The sequence below is a fragment of the Macadamia integrifolia genome, chromosome 5, assembly GCF_013358625.1.
Source record: "Macadamia integrifolia cultivar HAES 741 chromosome 5, SCU_Mint_v3, whole genome shotgun sequence".
Classification (NCBI taxonomy): domain Eukaryota; kingdom Viridiplantae; phylum Streptophyta; class Magnoliopsida; order Proteales; family Proteaceae; genus Macadamia; species Macadamia integrifolia.
The window spans coordinates 29,408,505-29,417,959 of record NC_056561.1 but is presented as its reverse complement, the minus strand read 5'-3'; the positions used below and the strand labels follow the sequence as shown (position 1 = coordinate 29,417,959).

Genomic DNA, 9,455 nt, shown 5'->3' with positions numbered 1-9,455 from the left:
TACTTACCTCTCCAGTGTTAATAAACCCAGGGGATTGCCAATAAGATGATAAGAGAGGGGCCCTAGGAAAACTAGCCTGAGGTCCTACATTTGACCTAGGAAAAGTATTTTGAGAAAAAGATTGTTGTGCAAAAGGGAGGCCTTTGGGGTCCAGGTTGACCTTGATTATGAAAATTGGAAGGCCCTGCTTGGTTGCCCTGATTCTAAGAGAAATTTGGATGATTTCTCCATCTTGGATTGTAGGTGTTACTATATGGATTATTCTGGTATAAGGCACTAACACTATCATTAGAAGTGCCCTCAGATATGTTGGGGCATTTTTCTATGACATGTCTAGGGGACTGGCACCAAGCACAAATCTTAATCAAATTGACTGATGATGGCTCTGTAGGAACAATAGCCTCAATCCTCTTGATTAAGATATCCAAATGGGCTTCCTTGGCTACTATCCAATCCACAAAATGTTCTTTCCCTCCTATGGTTCTTTCACTCTCTTGGGTTGATTCTCACTCACGGGTTTTGTCTGCTAAGTGAAATAAGAATCCCCATGTCTTTCCTTCATCTGTAAAGGATGTGAATCCCTCAAGGCACATAGACTCTATCATTTGTTTAGTTAGGTAATCAATACCCTCATAAATTATTTGACATAAATGCCATAAGTCTAGGCCATGGTGAGGGCATTCTTGAGTAAATCCTTGAATCTCTCCATAAGTTTGGAAAATGACTCACTAGGCTTTTGCCTAAACTGAAGGATATCACTTCTAAGCTTATTGGTCTTATGAGTTACGAAAAACTTTTTAAGGAAGACAACTGTGAACTATTCCCATGAGGTTATGGAATTTGTGAGTAACCCATACAACCACTTTTTAGCTTGGTCTTTTAATGTAAAAGTGATAAACCTAAGCTTAACAGCATCATCAGAAAGCTATTGGATCTTAATTAGAACACATACCTCTTCAAATTCCCTTAGAAATAGGTATGCATCCTCAAAGGTCAACCCATGGAAGTGAGGCAACATAGTGATGTATTGAGATTTGAGTTCAAAATTATTGCTCTGGGCTTGTGGTAGAACTATGCAAGAAGGTTAGGCTGTTCTAGCAGGGTAGAACCTATCTTTATGAGATTTAGGTGGAGGGTTTTGCTATTGGTCTCTCATATTGAAGATTTTTAAAGAGAACACACGTATAGGGTCACTACTTATTGGATCTCTTCTTTCTAACCGATTCTTAGTATTAAGTACCCACTTAACATTCATACAACAGAAAACTACCCACAACTAGAGTAAGACAAGCACAAAAGAATGGATAGTAAAACTTTTTTGTTATGATTTTATGATTTATTTTTTTATTTTTTTATTTTTTTTTGCTTTTTGAGAGCTTGTCGGCAGGGATCCGGGGTTGCTCAAGTCAATTTCTGAGGTACTGTTACAGGGCGAAACCTGTCTTTATCATACTATGAGGCATGGCGACCTCCACCGATACAACTATTATTACAAGTTGTTCTTCTCAGGAATTCCATAAAAGAAAAGGAAAAATAGAACAAAGCAAACAAAGCACTCCGATTTACCAAAAGAAAGCGAAAAATAACATGGAACTGTCTCCCCGGCAATGGCATCAAAAACTTATTTGAGATTTTAAAATGTAACCGCAAGCGTACAGATCAATATAGCTACCAGTCGAACAAAGGGAGAGTAGCCACTTTATTTTTTTGCTTCATTTAATGATGTGAAAGTGAACCAATTAATGATTGTGATCTAATTCTAATTACCGTCCTAAACATATGTATCTAAAATAACGTCCTAACCATTCGTCATCTAAGAATTTAAACACGCAAGTCACGCAATTAAAATTAAATAAATAAATAGTTGAAAATAAACACTCCACGCAATTAAAAAGCAATGAAGGAAAAAAATTATTGAAATAAAAATAAAGTAAAAGAAATGGGCTAAAGCTAGAGAGACTCACAAGTAGGTTTCTCTACTTAGCCCGAGGGATGCATCAGAATATGAGCTTCCCTACTTGACCAGAGAGTCACTTTTACAAGGGTTACTTTACTTGGCTTTAGGAAAAGGGAGACAATTAAAATAAAAACAATAAAATGATGGTTCTATGGCTAGGAGGGGCAAAGCCAACACATACACTAGCCATGAACCTTGGGGGAAAGGGATAGCAATAATGTAACGACTGAAATTAAAATCCCAAATTAAGAAAGAAAGGGTAGTCAGAAGAGAGAATGAGAGGGGAGAGAGAAGACTACTGAAGGAGCCTACTTACTTGAACTTCAACCCTTAAACTGAAAACTTGATCGATTTGAGACACTATCAGTACTAAAAACCAGATTTGGAATAAACCAAATCTGAAATTTCTAGTACTAAAGAAAACAAATCTGAAAAAAAAAAATTAAATTTGAAAAACATGCTTCATAGCTTGTTATTGTCACCTAGAACTAAGCCTATAACTAGAACTTAAAAATTACAACTTCAATTGCTTAAACAATAAAAATAAAAGACTGAATCAAAAACAAAAGTGCTTGCATTAATTGAATAAAAAGATCTAACAAAAGTGTTTAAAGCATAAACCTAGAACTAGAGCTAGATAAAGAGAAAACTAGCGAAAAAGATAGAGCAACTAAGAAAAAAACCCTAGAAGAAGAATGACGTGCCTCCTCCCCTTGTGTTAATTTTATTATATAGAGAATGGAGGAGGGAAGCTAAAGATTTTTGCTTCTAAAAAAAATATATTTTTTTTTTATCTTATTGATGAAGTGGAGGAGAGAGAAGAGAGAAAACGTGTGGAGAGAGATCTCTCACGACTCTTCTTGCCTTTTTCTATTTTTCTCTCTCTTCTTGCAAAGAAACCCCCTTTGGCCAATTTCTCTTGCTTGGATTTGAAAAATATTCTATTTTAATAAGAAATTCCATCCATGCCCTTGTCTTTTCTTTTTCTTTTTTCTTATTTCTTATTTTTTTTTCTCTTTATTTTCTCTCTCTCTTCTTCAAACTTGCGTACAACCATGCAGCTAAGAGGTTCGAATTTGAGACATCCTAATAAGCAAGGGATTTTGCATACCACAACTCACCAACTACGCTAGGTAGTTGTTGTTACCAAAAATGAATCTTCAATCACTTAAGGATGTGGTCCATCGATCTTTGTTGGCATTTGAAATATCCCTTATACCCTTGGGACAACTGCAGATGGGCTAGTTCTGCATTTCAGTTCAGTTCTGATCCATTATTCTTTTTCTGACCCGAAAAGAATAATCACTTGTACGGTTGACCAAACGAATGTGTACTTGTAATTGAACACGTCCATCTTGCTCAGAATTTCGTCCTCTTCGCAACCATGAAAATAAATAGGACCTCTTTACGTGTAAAATTGGAGATATAGTGTCCGATAGTCGTTAAAGCCTTGAAAATATAAAACCTACAAAAAGAGAGTAAAACCCAAGGTAGCTCCATTCTAAATATGTAAAATGCATATTTTACTACACTAGATTTTACTCATAAATGTGCTCATCAACGTCCTATTGATTCACTCTCCTAATATAACTCCTGCTATGAATGGACTCCTACCAGCACTAGGAAGCATGCTAAATCGGGTCTCTCTCACTCACTCACTCTCAGTTGCCATCATTCCTCAGCCATAAATACCTAGGTAAGCCACCCTTTTAGGGGATCGATACTTTTTCATTCTTAATGGATTTTTTGTTTGCAGAAAGATTTGACTTAGGCATCCCAGATAGGAAGCATGCCAAATCGGGTCTCTCTCTCTCACTTACTCACTCACTCACTCTCAGTTGCCACCATTCATCAGCCATAAATACCTAGGTAAGCCACCCTTTTAGGGGATCAATACTTTTTCATTCTTGCTAGATTTTTTGTTTGCAGAGAGATTTGACTTAGACATCCGAGAGTCCCCCATCGGATCAGCCCGGTGCTCACCTCTTATGTTTTCTCCTCTATGTAGGTTCCACAAGTAGCCTAGGACGATTTCTCGCCGTAAAACTATTGATGGGCATGCCGAAGGTGGATTAGTAGCTTAACGGTTGTCTTTATTCTCTCATTCTTTGATTTTCATGATGATCAAGTTCTTTTGTTTATTCTTAGCAGAGAGAGAGAGAGAGAGAGAGAGAGAGAGAGAGAGAGAGAGAGAGAATGCTAATTACTTTACATATACAAGGTTACCTCCTCTTTTAATGCTATATATTTATTTTTATTTTGGACTTTTTATTCAATTTGGATGGAAGCCATTTTCACATCTTGCCTCAATTTTCTCAAGCTTTTTAGATTTTGAAAAGTTAACTTCTCCAGATGAGAAGCTCCAAAAACTAATCCTATGAGAATTGAGTGTTTAGAATCTTTTCTACCAGATTGAGAAGCATCTTCCTCGGTTGTGGACTTTTGCTTATTGCACGGGGGCAAGATGCAAGAAGCTTAGCCATATACATTGAAGAATTAATTCCTTTCATTCTTTTTTTTTTTCACAACAATCAAACACCAAACAATTTATAAAAATTTCAACATTATATAAATATTTTTTGGAAAAAAAATGTTTCCCACATGGCTGTTTAATATAGAATCTCAATGTTTTTCCATGTTGAAGAGTGATGTGGTGAATCCAATTATATTGAAAATCTAGGAAATGGTATGAAAGGCCACCCATGCATCAAAATTAAACATGTACCCTCTTATCTAACACCACATCCGCTTGTGCGTATCCCATGCACCTTCCCATTTTAGTATTATGCATCCTCACAGTAGTCCAAGATTTTTCAATTCCTTGTATTGCCACTAAGTAAACTCAGATTGATTTGAAGTTCAACATGTGAATAAAGGACCAGTGTTCATATTTATCTATCAAATTTCAATCCCATCTAACGTGGCAAGTGACAAATCTAGGTGCCTCTTAAAAAGATGAGTGATTTATATCCCCATCCCTTGTATTTTGCTTATATTACAACCCCCACCATTGTGTTTTCAAATATTACATCAATCTCCCCTGTCAGTTGATACATATTACAAAGAAGCTGACTCCGTCAATTTTTGGCCTTTTAGTTTTCAAATTTTTTTATAATACCTATATTACCCCTCATGGAGTGTAAATTACCCTTCTACCCTCCCGTGATACATCTTTAACTAAAGAGTACTCTTAAGTCTTAACTACACTAAGAAACCTGAAAACAGATTTAGAACACTCACCTGCTACCGACTTCTGGGCGAACAACGAATGGGGATAGGCGAGCAGCAAGTGGCGCGCGACGAGGGGCAAGCAACGAGCGTTGAACCGCTGCTATCTGTGCACGGCAACATAGTAAAGAATTTTCAGTTAAATGCAGCTGAGGATCCCAGTCAACCAGAAGGGAAAGGGGATGAGGACACGGTACTGTTGCAGTTCGGGAAGGTTGGGGATGACGTGTCCACGATGGGTTACAGGCAGCCCTTGTCAGATTTTCAAGCATTTCCAATCTGTCTCACCAGCTTCGGTAAGAAACTTGCCTGCGAGTAGTTTACGTATATTGTTACTTTCTGTGTATTCAAGTAATATGTGTTTGATGTTAACAGCAGCCTATGGATGTTGTCTTAATATTTGGTTTTGTATTTCTTCTGTAATTCTATACCATAAGAGCAATTTGGTCAACAATTTTGTTAGACAGAACTACCCTTTTCTGAGTGTATGTTACAATTGACCATGTATGCTCGAATGATAGTAGTAATTGGGTCCAGGTAACAACCCATTGAATCAAAGAGGTTGATCCAGTTTCAAATCTATAGTATTCTCATGAAATATTAGTAGTTGGGAGAGATTATGTATATATGGGAAAAAGATCCCAATGCTAGCAGTGTGGAGATGCCACGTTCTCTTTGTTTCTTCCCATTGGCCTCTACGACCCATTGGCATCGGTCATCTCACTCTCTTCAACCCCAACCCCTCCCTCTTCCTTGCAAATGCCCTCGCACGGCCCTCAACGCCAGTGCTGGTTGCCCCATTTACATGGCAAGTGAATTAATCAATCATTATTCCCATTGCCTTTGTAGACCATAATATTTTGAAGTTTCAGATCTCTGTTAAGGATGAGATTAATAAGAAATAAGATAAATCGTGGCATCAAAACCATGGCAAGTACAGACCAAAGGAAATACTGAAAAGATAAAGGAGGAAAGAGCACAAAGTAATGAAATATCTTATATAAATTTAGAACCTGTGTAGCGTACCACGTGATGAGAGTGAAACCCTCAAACCCCATAAATCTGTTTCAAGATTGGAGTAAAACGTTATGAGGATAGAGACGAGGGTAAAATTGAAAAAAATTTGTGGTTAAAGGTAAAAGGGTAAAGTCGTATTTTAACATCCAAAACTAACAGTCTAATGTCAGTTGACAGGGGAGGTTGGTGTGATAATTGAAAACACAAGGGTGGAGGATATAATACAAACAAAACACAGGGGAGAGGGATGTAAATTATTCTAGAAAAATTATTTCCTTAACATATGTGTACGTAGAAGAACCAATTTCATATGCCTTTCTCAACTTTACATATAATAACCTTCTTGGCTAGGGACAACAAAATCAAATGCATTAAATTCAACTTAGACCATTTGAATCAATGCATCATTCACGTTTTGGTTTATTTTCTTCCCTAACAAAGGTCCTCCATTGGTTCTCAAATAGGTCTATGCGTGATCGTGAAGAGTATGAACTAGTTCTGCCTAATTCCTATACCTTCACGGGCCGTATACGTGAACAACATGAACTCATATGCATTCGTGTCTCCAAAAAAAAGAAAACTAAACCCTGGAATCGGTATTCTCTGTCCTATCGTTGTATGACACGTGTCATTATTACCTAATTAGGTTCCGTATATCGAGGAGACGCATTGCCAATCGTTAACTTACGCCGTCTTTATGTTTTTCATTCCAGTCACCTCCTCCAAAACCCGCGTTTGTAAACTACAAGGGTATTTTTGTAAATTTGCAATCCACTTTATTTGTTGCTAACGTGGTTCATGTTCACTAGCTGTTGGATACTAAGGGAGTGAGGAGAGGTGAAAACATCTTATGTAGTGAGTGCAGTGGTATAATAAGTACTCAATGATCAAGACAACCTCAGCCCATGTGCTCAGATGCTCTTAATCAATCGATGTTCATTACATCTCATTACAGATAATAACCTAGATAATAACCGTCCGGGAAGGGAGGGGTTTTCAACGTTTCAAGCTTTGCCGTGTTTCTTTCATCATATCCGTGGCGTGTATGCATATGCGGGCGAGCTCGTGAAATCACATACGTCGTCCTCCTAGAAAGACGTGGAAGAATGAGTTCTTTTTTAAAACTGATGTGATGTCATCGTTGACCTTGGAGAAACTACGACGGAACGGATATAAAGGGAAGCCATGAGTTAAAATGTCAAATAATTGACTTAAACTAAATCTAGAACCAGGTCTTTGATTCAATAAAGGTAGTGTGTGTAGCGGTAAATTGTATGCACTAGTTGATACCATTGGATTCGTATCAATTAACACACATTGCCTGACCTGCATTTCCCACTAACCATGTTCCCATTTTATTTGATTATTGAGTTATTCTTGACCATTCGATTAGAATCTAATACCAATCATTTAGTGGTAAAACCCGAGAGCGGAATATGGGGTGTCAAAGGACTCAAAACCTAACAAACTAGTAAAACCGATCAAACTGAATTGGAATAACCTAGATCAAATCGTGACTAAGGGCCCGTTTGATAACGTTTCAAGAAACGCGTTTCTGCTGTTTCTGTTTCCAGAAACAGAAAAAACGGAGCAAAAAGTGTTTGATAAAACTGTTTCGTTTCACTTATTTTTAGAAATAAAAATAGAAATTTTTACTTATTTATGGTTCAAGAAACGACCCAGGCGAAACAAATTCAACTTGTTTCGCCATTTCTGGAAACGACTTGTGGTAATTCTTTCACTGGTTACCATCGACTTCTAAAGACATGACTTATCAAACACCTTCAATTCCGTTTCTGTTTCTAGAAACGAAAATTTATGTTTCTGCCGTTTCTTGAAACAGAAACAGCAGAAATGTTATCAAACAGGCCCTAAGTCTTACTCGGGCCGATTTCGAGTTAGGGTGTTAAAGCATCGACGCCAAATCAAACTGAAAATCAGACGAACCAAAATCGAACTAAAATGGTGCAAAATCCTTACCAAAATCGAGACAACTGAAATCAATCTAATTTTTCCTTCTTCTTTTTTTTTATTTTTTTTTTATTTTTTATTTTTATTGATACATATTTGCAAAGAAAATAGAATCCAACCCTATAACAAATCGATATAAGAAACAAAAATCAAACTGAATCCCAATTCAAATTTTCTTAGGTTACGTTTGGTAGTCATTCTATTCCAAAAACGACATTTCGTGTCGAAATCAAAATTTCTCGTTTCTGTATCAAAATTTTGTTTTGAAACAAAACTCAAATGTTGGAACATGATTATCATGTTCCATTATTTCTTGTTTCTGATGTTTTTGCCTTTTGTTTTACTCGGTTTAATTGAAAAAAATAAAAAAGGAAAACAAATCGCAAATACCAAATGGAAGATTCTGTTTTCTTGTTTTCATAAAACAAAAAAATACCAAAAACATTTTTTAGATGACTGCCAAATGCAACCTTATTGATTGTGTTTCAATTTCACTATTTTTACGTTGATACCAATTCATCTCATATCCAAGCCAAACCGACCGATCGATTGACACCCTTAAATTGTTGTCATTCCCTCATTAAAAAAAAAAAAAAAGTTTAGCCACTGCTTAGGGTACAATCTCACAGCCAAAAAATAAAATAATATTGTCAAAATTTTCATATTTTTCAAAATATTTTTTAAGATTCTATTTGTTTGTTGTTATCGCGGTTTCACCCATCTGACTGTAATACCTGAATATGGATCAATTACTCCTGATTATACAAATCAATATACAACACCTGGATCCTATAACTAAGTGATCATACGAACAACACGGATCCTCTCTTATCATACCTCAGCTGATAACGCATGTTAGGGGCACGACATGCTCTTTACGGGATGGAAGGTTTTTTTTTTTGGTAAGGACGGGATGGAAGATTCAACAAAGGGTATTGGTGGAAGTGCGACTCACTTTGGAATCCGCAATGAATCCCAGTCTGATAAAACGTGGCAGAACCGATTAGGATGGGTAAAATGGGGTTGCAAAAACGCGTGGCAAGTGTTCATTGGACAAAGAGCCTCAACGTAAGCACACGTAATCATTCATATCCAGTAAGATACCAACGAAGACGGAGGCGAATTTCACTGTGACCCAAACGTCCCCACAACCTAAATATAGAAACTATTCCGCCACCGCATGTACGTAACGTGTACAGGTGTCTTTATCCCATTGGCTTTAAACAATACCGAATACATAAAATAGTTCAAACCGTAGAGGAAGGAGGGGTTCGTTGATCGT

At 36.9% G+C, this 9,455-nt stretch overlaps 1 non-coding gene across 1 annotated transcript; it reads left to right on the top strand.

The window, feature by feature from the left end:
* Positions 1–663: 663 nt before the first annotated feature.
* Positions 664–769, top strand: LOC122080427. Its single transcript, XR_006140722.1, has one exon. It is a non-coding gene; the product is annotated as a small nucleolar RNA R71 (small nucleolar RNA).
* The last annotated feature ends 8,686 nt before the right edge of the window (positions 770–9,455 follow it).